We start from the raw sequence: 13,313 nt of genomic DNA on the forward strand, positions 1-13,313 counted from the left end.
AGGTTAGATAAATAAATGCCTGCAAAGTGCCCAGGACAAGCCCTCGTAACCTACGACTGGGACTCGATATGTGTGAGTACTGTCATCATAGCACTTAACACAGTTTCACTGTTCAGTTGAAGAAATCCCTGGGTGCCCTCTCCTGTTGCATCTTGGTGACGCTGGAAGACTGGCCAAAACTCGGTCCCTGTGCTGAGGAAGGGGCTGTGGGGAATGAGGCTTGTCACCAGGCCCCGGGCTTTGGGTCTGTGCCGACTCTGGGACGCTGTGCAAGGCAGTAGGTCCGGTGTTGTGTTGGGGGAACTTTGAGGAGGGGAGGTGTCTCTTGGTCTCCAAGTCTGTATGAGCCTGCTAGGGCTGCCATGCAGAGTCCCACAAATAGGTGGCTTCAACAATGGAAATCTATTATCTCACAGTTCTGGAGGGTAAAAGCCTGAGCTTGAGGAGTTGGCAGGGTTGATTTCTCCTGAAGCCTCTCTCCTTAGCATGTAGACAACTGTCTTCTCCCTGTGTTGTCACATCATCCTCCCTCTGTGTGCATCTGTGTCCAGATCTCTTCTCGGAAGGACACCGGTCATATTGGATTAAGGTCCACCCATATGACCTCATTTACCCTTAAAGATTCTAGCTCCAAATGTAGTTGCCCCTTTAAAGATTCTAGCTCCAAATGTAGTTGCATCCTGACACTGGGGGTTAGGACTTCAACATGCAAATCTTGGGAGACACAATTCTGCTCCTAACAACATCTGTGGGCACATGGCTGTTCTGTGGGTCTCTGTGACCGCATATTTGCACACCTGTGTTTCTGAGTCAGTGTTTGCGTATCTGTCATTCTGAGTGTCTGACCTTTGGTGACTTTGTCCTTGTGAGTGAGTCTGTGATGCCGGGGCTCCTGGGTCTCGGTGTGCCTATGTTCACGAGGCCTCGACAGCGTTCCGCGTCCACCTGCCCATGATGTGAGTGTGTCTGAATTGGTGTTTAATCCAGGATGCGGGGGGCCCGTAGGAACAGGATCTGCTCACCTCTGGGTCTCTGTGCACGTGGTTCCTATTGTGTGTGAAACTGTGTGTGTGTCTGTAAATCTGAAATCTGACCAGCCGTGTGGCTGGAAGGCAGCATTTGAAAGGAGAGGCGAAGGATCGTGTGAATTTGAGATCTGAAAGAAGACAGTGTGTTTACAAAAACGGAAGAACAGTGGATTAAACACATGTCGGCGACGTCGGTGAGAGGACTGCAGCTGAGGCCGGGCGGGCCCAGGCGCGAATGCCGTGGCATGTCGATGTCTTTAAAACTGTCACCAAACCCCATACAGAAGCAAACAATGGGACTGAGTGGAGTCTGCGGTGGGGGCGGGAGCGGAGGAGGCAGCAGGGTCTGGGAGGCGGCGTCATCATGAAGGCCGCCTTGTCTTTTTCTTGCTCTCCACCCACTTCTCTCCCGCTGAAACGAATCTGCACCCTGAGCCCTGGAGCAGTAGGGCAGGCGTGACCCTCACACGCAGAGCCCCTCTCAGGCTGGGCTCAGTGCTTTTTCTCTGTTCCTCCCTACAAGCCTGCAAGAAGGTTATTGTTAGCCCCAGCTAAGAGCTGAGGAAAATGAGACCCAGAGAGAGAAAGGGCCTCGGTCCAGGCTACGGCATCTGGGATTTGAACTGAGGTCTGCGTGATTGCTCTCAGGATTCTTGGGATGGTATTTGGTTAAAAACGAATGAATGAATGAATGAATGAATGAGTTTGGTTAAAAACAACTGAATGAATGAACAAATGAACGCGTGAATGAAAGAATGTACTTTGAGGTAGAATCTACGTTCAAGCCCTAGTTAACACCCCGAAGGGCAGTAGCTAACCCCGACTTTATCCCCATCCCCATTGGTCCTGTCTTAAATGGGGCTGATCACTTGGATCTATTCTTTTTGGAAAATCAGTGGCAGTTGAGAGGCAGTGGACACTGGTGGCTTCTAACCGAGGGAACAGACATTTTCTTGGGAAACAAATAAAATAGAGGTGGTCAGAACAGAGTTCCTTTTGTCCCCCAATTTTCCCCCAAACACAAACACTAAATGCAGCATTGGTCTGGCTTGGCTGTGGACCCGGGTTTGAATATTGGCTCCACCCCACGCTTACCCGTCCATATTCCTTACTCTTCTGTTCTTGCTTTATGTTTTCATTGAACAGACTTCAATGCATAGCTCTTTCGTGTTACTCTTTTATCTCCAGGTCTTGGGGTACGAATGGCCCCCTTGGATGTACCCGTGGGGTCTTTCTCTTGGGGGCTTGTTTTCTTGTATGCTTCGTAATTGTCCATGAACCCACAATAAGCAGGGCTTTTAACCCTGGGGGTCTCACGGGCCCTAGTTGTATCTGTGGAGCAGTTTGAAGTTTGCCTCCTTGGGAACCCCAAGGTCTTTCTCTGGCTCCAGGTGAGGTTGCTTATTAGTTTCCCAGGATCAGTCTCCATGGCTCCGGGCTTTACCCTGGAGTGTGGTGCAGCCGTAGACACCTGCTTTCTTTTCCATTCTTGACAGAGGTGGATGGCGAGTCTTTTTGCCGCTTTCACAGACCAGTGGGCAGAATGTCCTCCCATAAGTTTTGATAGGCAGTGTTTCTGTCTTGATTTATTTTTAAGTCTGGTACTTTATAATTTCCACGATGGTGTCTTTTTGGACTGACTACCATCTGGAAACGTCTTCGTGACTAGCTCTTTTGCTTCTTCCCAATTTCCATGTTGGTGCTGTCTATTTTCTTACTTGAGTCTTGCTACGTAGCCTTATTTACAGTCTGATTCTTCCACCACAGACTTCTTTGAGGGTAAAAGTCCCCTTCTAACTGCGCCTTTGGCTTCAATCTACAAGTTTTGATAAGGAATGTTTTCTAACTCCAGTGTCCTAATGGCCATTGCAATTTTGTCTTTGACCCTTCATTGATTTACAGGTGCCTTGTTTACTTTCCAAGGTTTCCTTTTCCTTTATCATTTGTCAGCTCTAACAGACGTTTAGAGTGGATACTAAGTAGAAAGGACAAGTAGAGGTGTCTGGAGATAAAGCGACATTGCCTGATGGTGAGCACACAAGCAGGGAATCCGGTAGCCAGGTGGAACCAGGCTTGATTTAGCCATGTTACTTGGATGTCCTAGCTCCACCGAAGGTCTTGGGACCTTTGGCTGCTCATGGGGAATTGGTAGCTCAAGAGCCCTGGGTTCAGTTGTCCTGGAGTCTCTGTCTCTTAGCAAGCACTTCCCTGGGGCTCCTGGCTTTATGCACATAGCTCAGTTCTAGCCCATTGCATTCTGAAGACCCAAAGCTTCCCCTGCCCAGGCATCCCCTCAACCTCAGGTCCTGCTCACCTTCCAACATTGGATTCTCTCTTCGTCTGGTTCCTGTGGCTTCCTCTTTCTTGGCTTTGAACTCAGCTATGCATTTACATTATATATATATATATTTTATCTAGTATTTTAATGTTAGTAGAATAGGAGAGGGGATTTTCAATATTGGCTCAATGTACCACATTGTCTAGAAGTTTCTGGCATGATTAACCTTTGAGCAAGACACTTAACTTCTTTGAACCTGAGTTTCTTCATCTATAAAATAAGTAGGTCCTATAATAGGAACATCTACAAAATAGGCTGTTAAAAGAATGTGAGACAGGTGTGCCAAGAATTTAATATATATGGTGCCTAGAACGTAGTAGGTGTCCAATAAATGGTAGATGTTATCATTTCTGGTTCTATTATACATATAAAGATCTGGGGCTCAGAGAGATTATGTAACTGGCCTAAAGTCACACAACTGGTCAGTGGATAGAACCCCAGATGTCTGTGTCTTCCTAGTCTATGAGCCAGACATGTGAGTGAAGAGGTCTTTAGAGTGACCCAGGCCCCAGTCACCATCTAAATATACTGTCATGAGACACCCCAAGTTAGAACTGTCTAGCAAAACCCAGTCAACTTCCAGATTCGTGAGCAAAGTAAACGATTGCTGTTATTCTAAGTCACTGTTTTGGGAAGAAATAGAAACCAGGAGCCCGTCCCACTGCTTACTAGGTACCGTTAACTCCTTGGGCAGACAGAGGAGATGGCGCTGCATCATTTGTTCATTCATCCATTTACTCAACAAACATGTATCACTTGAGCCCTGATTGTGCCTCAGGCTCTTTGCTAGGCACTGGGGATTCAGTGGTAAACAAGACAGACAAGATAGAAAACAAACGAACAATTAAATAAAAAAGAAAATACCAGGTAGTGATCAATGCTGGGATGAAAATAAAACATGATGAGACAGAGTGACAAATGGAGGCTTTTCGACTCGGGTGATGAGGGAAGATGTCTCTGAGGCATTGAAGTTGAGATGAATGCTAAGAGGGAGTAAGATTTGGCAGCAGAATATTGCAGGCAGAAAGAATTGCTCGTGGAAATGCCCTACAGTGGGAATGAGCTTGGTGTGTTTGGGCATTCTTCACAGGCTGCTGTGGCTGGAGCATAATGAATGTGGGAGCAAAGGACAGGAAGGGAGTGCTGAGAGGTAGGTAGGGTCACCACAGGTGAGGCTTTGTAGGCCAACGAAAAGATTTTGGATCTTTTTCCGAATGCAGTGGGTTGGCTCTGGAGGGCATTTTAGCAAGGCGGTATGTCAATCAGGATCGGATAGGCTATGCTGCAGTAATAAATACTCAATTCTCAGAGCCTTTCTACAATAGAAGTTTACTTCTCTGTTACCTAACATTCTACTGTGGTCTGAAGATTTTCCTCTAAATGGCAGCTCAGGAACTTAGGCTGTCTCCATCTTGTAGCTCCATACTCTTGTAGCTTCAAGGTCACCTTGATGTCATCTCCATAGGGGCAGGTAGAAGGAGGGAAGAGAATGAGGAAGACACACCAGATACTTATCCTTCTGAACCTGAAGTAACACAGATCACTCTACTCACCTCCGATTGGCCAAAACTAGTCACATGGCCAAGCTAACCGCAAGGGAGGCTGGGAAATGTAAAGGAGCACACACATGCATTGGAGAGCCCCAGCAGTCTCTACCACGGATAGCGATAGAAGCTGATTTATATTGCAGACTGGTACTCTGGTTACTGCGTGAAGCATGTGAGTCATGAGAACAGTGGGAGTCCTAGCTTTGACCAAGCTATGAAATCGTAACCTAATTCCCTCCCCTTTTGAATTTTTGTCCCTTGTAACCTTAAATACTATGCAAATTTTACCTCCCGGAGCAAAAAACACTGGAAGTTGTGTCCTGAAGGGATGGTCAGATCAAAGTTGGAGTTAAGAGTTCAAAACCTAATGTTTAATCAGGGAGGCCCTGATTCCCAGACTTTGGGATCATGGATTGGTAAATTCCAAAAACTGGAAAGCAACAAAGAGCTATTTTTTATCTCAGAAGGCCGTACCATCATCATCACTTCCTAGAATAAAAGGCATCTTAATATTGAGAAGACAGAAGGAAATAATAGTGCAATAAAGAACATCCCTTTCATGGAAAAGACAGTTGATAACTTCACACAGATCACACACTCAGATGCATGCACAACGTGCGTGCATGGACATGCTAGCTGGGTATACACAGATACTATACGTTTGTTGGCTTCCTGGAACTGCCCATGAGAACTTTTTATCATCAAATAAGGGAGTCTGTGCCATGACCCACTGTAAACCTATTCGGAGTTGCCTGTGTAAGAAGCTGCTTGAGGCAAATTACCACTTTTCATTCAAAGAATGCCCTCAAAACTTTCAGTTTGGGAGTCACATTTGAAATCACTGCTTATCTTCTGCTGTGATATTTTAATGCTCTCATCACGTCCCTCTCAACTGATGGCCATACAGGCCTCTTACTGTAATAACTGCTTACCTGTTTGAGGTATCTTTCCCCTTAGGGCCCCTAAGGTGAATTTTGTGTACATCATGTAGCTTAAATGTTAAGCCCGAGCATTCCAGACATGCCACACGCATTCGGTATGTCCAGCCATTTTCCTGTGATGTGGTAACATACAAATGGAAATGCAATTTTGCTTTTATCGTGCCACGTTGTCCTCATTTTTCTCATTTTCCTATTTGCATTTCCTGTCTCATTGACTAGGATTGGTCCATGAAGTGGTGCTTGGAGGCTACAGGGCTGGGTGAATGACAGACAGCAGCCAAGGGCCAGAGCCAAACATAGAGGTTTAGAAACTGGGATGCTGAGAGCCTAGGGCAGCCAAACAGGCAAAAGGCGTTAGTCCCTGTGAATGCAGGAGAAGCAGGTGGAATCTGCCCAACTCCTGCAGGTGCTGTCCAGGGTTTTCTAGGTCCCCCAGTTCACCCTGCAGGCCCCTCCAGAGCCTGTCACCAATCACCCAGGTGCCCTTTACACATGACCTTTCTGCCTGGAGCACCATTTCCTGCCTGGCCAACTTGTATGCATCCTTCCAATGGAACATGCTCTGCCTTCTTCCACACCGATGAAAATAAACTTGGCGCTCAGGAGAGACACCTGAGTTTATTTTACCACCCTGAGCCTTGAGCCTGACATAACCGGTGTGAGATACAAGAGAAAAAAAGGAGGCCAAGACAGCTCCCAGGGTTTTAGCTGAGCACCTGGGAAGATGGAGTTTTTAATAGATGAGACGGGGAAGACTGAGCGGAGGAGTGGATTTGGAAGGGAGGATCAGGAGCTGAGTTCCAGATGCGTTACATTTGAGGTGCCCACTAGACACGTCAGGTCGGCTGTTGGATATACACATACACACACTGTTTGGAGTTAGGGAAGGGGACCGAGCTAGAGACATAAATTTGGGAGTCATCAGTACAAGACTGGTATTTAAAATCATTTTTGGATGCAGTTACGTGGGATGTGGCTCCCAAAGGCCCTCACTCTGGGACACCAGATCCTTCCAGCTGGTCTTGGCCGCCACTTAAGCTTACTCTTTCCCCTCCCAGCCATGTATCCTTCACAATGGCTTCTGCAGACCTCCGGCCCTCCTCTACACTGCGTATCTGTACAGCTTTTCCTTCTTTGCCTGCTTATTGGCTGTTCCTCATTCTTCAAGGACCACGGATACATCCTTTTTCTCTGTAGCTTCTTCCTGGGAGAATGACTATTTCTATTTTCACGATTACAACAGCAGTTTGACTATATGTAGTGATACCCTTGGGCAGGTTACTTCACACCATATTGTAATACCTGTGCCATCGACAAATATTTTGAAAGATTACCCAATGTGTTTTCTCTTTGGCAATTCCTTCTAGCACCTCAGCCTGAGCCTCTTCCCTCTTTAAAGCCTCTTTCCTGAGGCTTAGTACCTCAGGGAAGGAATGATACAAAGCAAAAGAAAAAACAAATAGCAAAAACAAAGGGTTAACTTCTTGGCTTTGGGCTTTCAGATTTCACTATTAAAAATCATGGTGTCAAGAAAATAAGAGCACAAACCACGGATTGGGAGCAAATATTTGCAAACAACAGTGCCTGGTACCCGGGAGTAGGTAAATAGATGTGACCTTGCTCTGCATCCCAGTTTAATGATTCCAACTTAGATCTGATCATTTCTGGGCCTATCAGATTCTCTCTCCATCTGTCTGGAATTGGGGCTTAGAGACGCTTGTCAGTGTCGGTGGGTCATTGGAACTGACACGATATAGACGGGGGCTGAGGGTACCACCAGGGTAGCCCCTGTTAGATAGCAAATCGGGAGAAGAAGAAAAAAGTGGTCTGTTAGAAAGGGCAGACAATGGAGGCAAACACACCCCAACTGGAGCAACAGGAAGGCGAGTGGCCCTGGAAAAACCCTAGAACTTTCCTGCTTTGTTACTGCTTTCACGAGAATCTTCGTTTGTTCTGCAAATTCTCTTTTGCCTAAGCTAATATGAATGCATTTCTGTTACTAACAGCCACATAATTGTGGACCAACAATCCCCTGAATCCCCTTTAGACTGAGCATCTTGAAGGAAGAATGATTTTGTTCACTTCCCTGAACCCAGGAGCCTGGCCAGGACTCTAGTGAGGGACCGAAGGCACGTGGTTATCCATAGACTAGCAGGTGGGGCTGTGGAAGAACCTGTCCAAGAATTTTGTATGACAAAATTAAAAGCATTTGCTTTGGAATTTGTTGCCACAGTGTGACTTAGGAAGCCGCAATTTCCATAGTTACAATGTGGGAATCACAATCCTGCTTCCTGGATCAATGTTGGTATTCAGGGAAATAATTTATGCAGAAGGGCCTCGCCCAGTGCCCTCTGAGTGGGAGTTATCACGATTCCTATCAACTGCTGTTGAGAACTGACATTATTCATTCAAGAAATATTTGTTGAGTACCTATGGTGTCCTGGAGACAAGACTCCCTCGGTCCCCTGCCTTCACGAGGCTTAGAGTCTAAAAGCAGAGAAAGTGGCTTTTTCTGTGATGCCTTCTTTGTGCTAGCTCTCTGGGTCAAGTTCCTCTCAATTAGGGAGGGCATGGAAAAAATTACAGTCTGGGTCTGTCATCATGTGGCGCCTCCATGTACTAAAAGCACTTCTGCACGTGGTATGGGTTTCTTCATTTCAACAGCACCGTTTGTGGTTATTCTATGTTTATTTTTCACATCCTTCTAGTCAAACTCTTGTGAAAAAGAGCCAGCCATATTTACACACCTGCCTCACAAGCATGTCGACCCCACCTGCTTGCCTCCTTCTCCTAACAAGCATCTGTGTTCAATCTGGGAGCATAGATCAGATCAAAAACTTCAGACCAGGGAACAGTTGTGTTTAGCCAGCAAGGCTGATAACTGATGAAATTTTCCCCTCACTCTCTGCAAGGCAGAATCAATTCGTTCTAGTTCGCACAGATCAATAACAGAACACAGTCGTAGGAGTAAGGATGTGTGTATTAATTGAGAGAGCCCTTGAGGAAGACCATTGAGGACAAAAACGAGTGGTAGGAATCTCAAGTTCAGGAGGCTGCTCGAGTTGGTGCTTGACCTGCGGGGGGTCGAGGGGTGGGGAGGAGGGGGGCTGGTAAGCAGGGAGGACCTGCCCTCCAAACTGTTGGCCACGCTTTACCCACCTCTTTCAGAACAAACGCTTTGTGGCATTGAATACCCTCTGGGGTCTCTTCATGTCTGAAATACACTAACACTTTTTTTCTTATTATAAAGTTTATATATGTTCATTACTGAAAATTTTTTAAAATCTTAACTGCCTTCCTCTCTGATAAGGAAACAGTGATTGTTATTTTGTTTTGTTTTGTTTTTTTTTTCCAGCTGTATTGGGATATAATAGACATATAGCATTGTGTAAGTTTAGGGTATACGACACGATGATTTGATATGCATATACACTACTGTGAAATGACTACCACAATAAGGGTAGTTAACACACCCATCACCTTACATAGTTACTTATTTTGTGGTGAGAACTTTTAAGATCTACTCTGTTAGCAACTTTCAAACATACAGTAGGGTTTTGTTAGTTACAGTCACCATGCTGAAGTTAGATCCCTAGAACTTATTCACTTGTAAATTCATCTCAGAAAGTCTGTATCTTTGACCACCTTCACCCATCCCCTCCCCCGCCGCAGTCCCGCCGACCCCACTCCTGGCAAGTGTCAATCTACTCTCTGTTTCTAGGAGTTTGGTGTTTTTAGATTCCACATGTAAGGGAGCTCATTTGGTGTTTGTCTTTCTCTGTCTGACTTAGCATAATGTCCTCAAGGTTTCTCTGTCGTTGTCACAAATGGCAGGATTTTCTCCATTTTTATGGCTGAATAATATTCCTTGTATATATCGCCCATATTTTCTTTATCAATTTATCCATCAACAGACACTTAGGTTGTTTCCGTGTCTTGGCTACTGTGAATAATACTGCAATGAATGTGGGGGTACAGATGTCTCTTCCAGACCCTGTTTTCATTTCCTTTGGATATATACCCAAAAGAGGAATTACCAGGTCACCTGGTAATTCTATTTTTAATTTTTTGAGAAACTTCCATAGTGTTTTCCAAGGAAATGGTGGTTTTTATTGGCCTGGCAATATGGCCGGCCTCAGGAGGTGACCATGATTGACCAAACCGACTTCCTAGCCTCCCTTGCAGTTAGGAGTGCCATGTGACCCGTTTCTGGCCCACGGGATTTTGGTAAGTCTGCTGGGGAGTTTCTGGGAAAAATTTTGCTCCTCATCCCCTCTCCTGCTGTAGAAGAGGAGGCCATGATGTCTGAAGCTGGAGGAGCCATCCTATGTCCATGAGGCAACAAACATGAGCATAAAAGACTACCATCTGAGGTTGTCGGCAAAGGATGGAAGGACATGTGTTCTTCATATCTTCATTCTCCGATAATGAGACTGAGGTAGCTAATCGCTGGCCCGTAAAATAAATGACTATTGTTTGAGCCACTGTTGTTGGCTGTTGTTACTCGCATCCATATATCTAAGATATGCTAAAATATAGATATAGATATCCTGAGAGAGAAAATAAAGCCTCTACCCTCCCTCCAGATATAGGCACTATTAAACTGTTAATATTGGAATGCATTTTCCTAAGTATTTTATGCATATATTAATATATATAAATAATCACTATTAAATATAAAGTTAATAGGCTGATAGAATAAATACATTGTTCTATAAGCTGCTTTTTATTACTATGTCAGTAGAGTTTGTTTTTTTTTTAACAACTCACTCTTCTATTGCTAGACATTTAGGATCTATCTAATATTTTCTCATTATAAGCAATGCTGAAATAATTATCCTTGAACATACATCTGTGTGCACTTGCCTGAGTGTTTCCTTGGGATAATTATTAGACATGGACAGAGTAAACGCTGACACATCTATCTATTAAACAAATGTTTACTGAGGGGCTAGTATGTGCCGCACATTCAGCCTGATGAACAGATACCTTGGTGGAGCTTTTAGTCTGATGGGAAGACTGACAGTCGAACAGGTAAACAAATGGCAGGTAGCTACAGATTGCGATGACTGATAAGTGGGCAACGAACTCATGTGGCATGAAAACCACGAGTCCCTGTTGAGATAGATGACCGCTGCAGGCTTCCAAGGAGGTGACACTGAAGCTGAGAGTTTAAGGATGAGCAGGCCCAGGACCCATAAAGATGAAGAGGAGGAATGCGCTAAGTGAAGGCCCCCAGGGAAGAAAGAGCTTCGATGTTTAAGGATCAAAAAGGAAACCAGTGGGACTGGGGCACCTGAGAAGACGGTGGCCGGGAGGGCGAGGTCCAGACCAAACAAGATCTTGTAGGTCGTGCTGGAGCATTTGAATTTTATTTTAGTTTAGTCATTGGAGGGCTGTAAGCAAGTGAGTGACTTGCTGTGTTTTATTAATATTATTTTTTAATGATCACTTTGGTTGCTATTATTCATTATTTGGATGGAGGCAAAGCTAGGAGACCAGTAAGTTATTGAAGTGGTCTAGGCAAGATAATATGGTTTGAAGTAGGGTATTAGAAATATACACATGGATCAGTGGATAAAACCAAGGCATTTATAAACAGAGAACTTAATATATGATAAAAGTATGTATTCCTATACACAATAATGCTTTAACAGATGTGAAAATATAATGTAGAGCTTATATTTCTATTTCATATTCATTATTAATGTAATATTCTTATATTAATGTAATAGAATTACTCAGGTCAAAAATGTCCTGGATATGTTCCCGTATTTGTTTATCAAAATAAGTTATGAAGTAATCTTTTCCTATTCCATTGTACCCCATCCTCCAAATTATATTAGTTCTTTGATTTGGATTCCACTGAATTTATAAATTGAGTTGGGGAGATATGACAGCTTTGCAATATAGAGACATCCTGCCCAGGGATTTGTTATGTTTTTCCATTTATTAAGGACTTCTTTTATGTCCTTCAGTAAGGTTTTATAGTTTCTTTCTATGTGCCTTGCCATTTCCTGCTAAGGTTATGCCTAGGTATTTTATAGTTTTCATTGCTAATGTGAATATCTTTTTAAAAAATTATACTTTCTAAATGGAAATTACTGGTATTTAGTGTTGTATTTAGGGGCTCCCATAAATAATACCTTGCTCTCTCTTCTGAGTTTGGAAGAAACCGAGGCATTAAATATAGGAAATGAGAAAACTTTTATTACTAATAAAGCTGACTGGAACATGTAGCTTTTGACCTGTAGCCATGTGGGCTTGCTATATTCCCCCCTGACTTGAGTAGATTTGCCTCTGTAGTAGCAGGCAGTACTGGACAATGCTATCTCTCTGCCCTAGAAACAGGTCCACTTACCACATGGTGGAGAGTACATGAAAATATTTGTTCCCTACAATCAGCCAAAGCCAAAAAGAGAACTCAGAAACATCCATTCTTGTCCAGTTCCTTCTCCCAAATTCACTAATCAGATAGATCACTCGTCTTCCCCTAGAGTGGAGAGAGGCCAAGCTTCTTATTCCAATGAAAATCCCCCTATATGAAGAAAACTTTTCCCGTAGTATTTAGGAAAGCCATTGATTTTGATGCTTATTTCATAACTGGCCACTTTACCAAAACCTCTAAAATTTTTATTTGATGCTCTTCAATTTTTATTTCAGGTATGCACTTAAATGACACTTTTGTCTCTTCCTTTCCAAAGTTTGTATTTCTTATTTTATTTTATTGCATTGGCTTCAGTTTTTAGCAATTATAGTAGGCATCCTTGTTTTGTTTTTGACTTAGATGGGAATACCTTCAGTGTTTCACTATTAAAAGCTTGATGGCTTTCGATAAATAAACTGTCACGTTAAGAAGTTTAAATTTTCTTCCTTGCTTACTAAGAGGTTTTTAAAAATGTATAAGTAGTTGAAGTTTATTAAATACTTTTAAAGTATCTATCCTGTTGATGATATCCTGTGATTTATTTTCCTATAACATTGTGATGAATTTACATATTCCCTAATGTCGAATTATCCTTGTACTTTCAGAATAAATCTTGATCATGATGAGTTTGGTTTGTTTTACAGCAAGCCAGATTCAAATTGCTCAATTTTTATTTAGTAGTTTTGCAACTATTATATACTTAAGGGGGTTGGTCTACAGCAGTGATTTATATATTGGAGATTAATTGGTAAACTTCTGGTCCTGGCTCAGGTAGTTTGGAGAATGCCAGGTTGAACAGGTTTCTTTACTCCTGTTGTGGCTATTGGGGCATATTTGGTTAAGGGTGTAGTTTGCTTCTGCTTTTTTTTTTTTTTTTTTTTTTACCAGTCGCTCCAGTGAGGGTAAAGCTCCGGACTCCACTCCTAAACTTGCACCTTTTTAACCTCTGGCTCGTACCTTTTCCAGGTTCTCTAGGGCAGCACCTCTGCTTAAAACGTTCCCTCTAGATGCTTCCCTGAGGCTGGCCTCATA

This window comes from Pteropus medius, unplaced genomic scaffold, assembly GCF_902729225.1.
Source record: "Pteropus medius unplaced genomic scaffold, Ma_sr-lr_union100, whole genome shotgun sequence".
Classification (NCBI taxonomy): Eukaryota; Metazoa; Chordata; class Mammalia; order Chiroptera; family Pteropodidae; genus Pteropus; species Pteropus medius.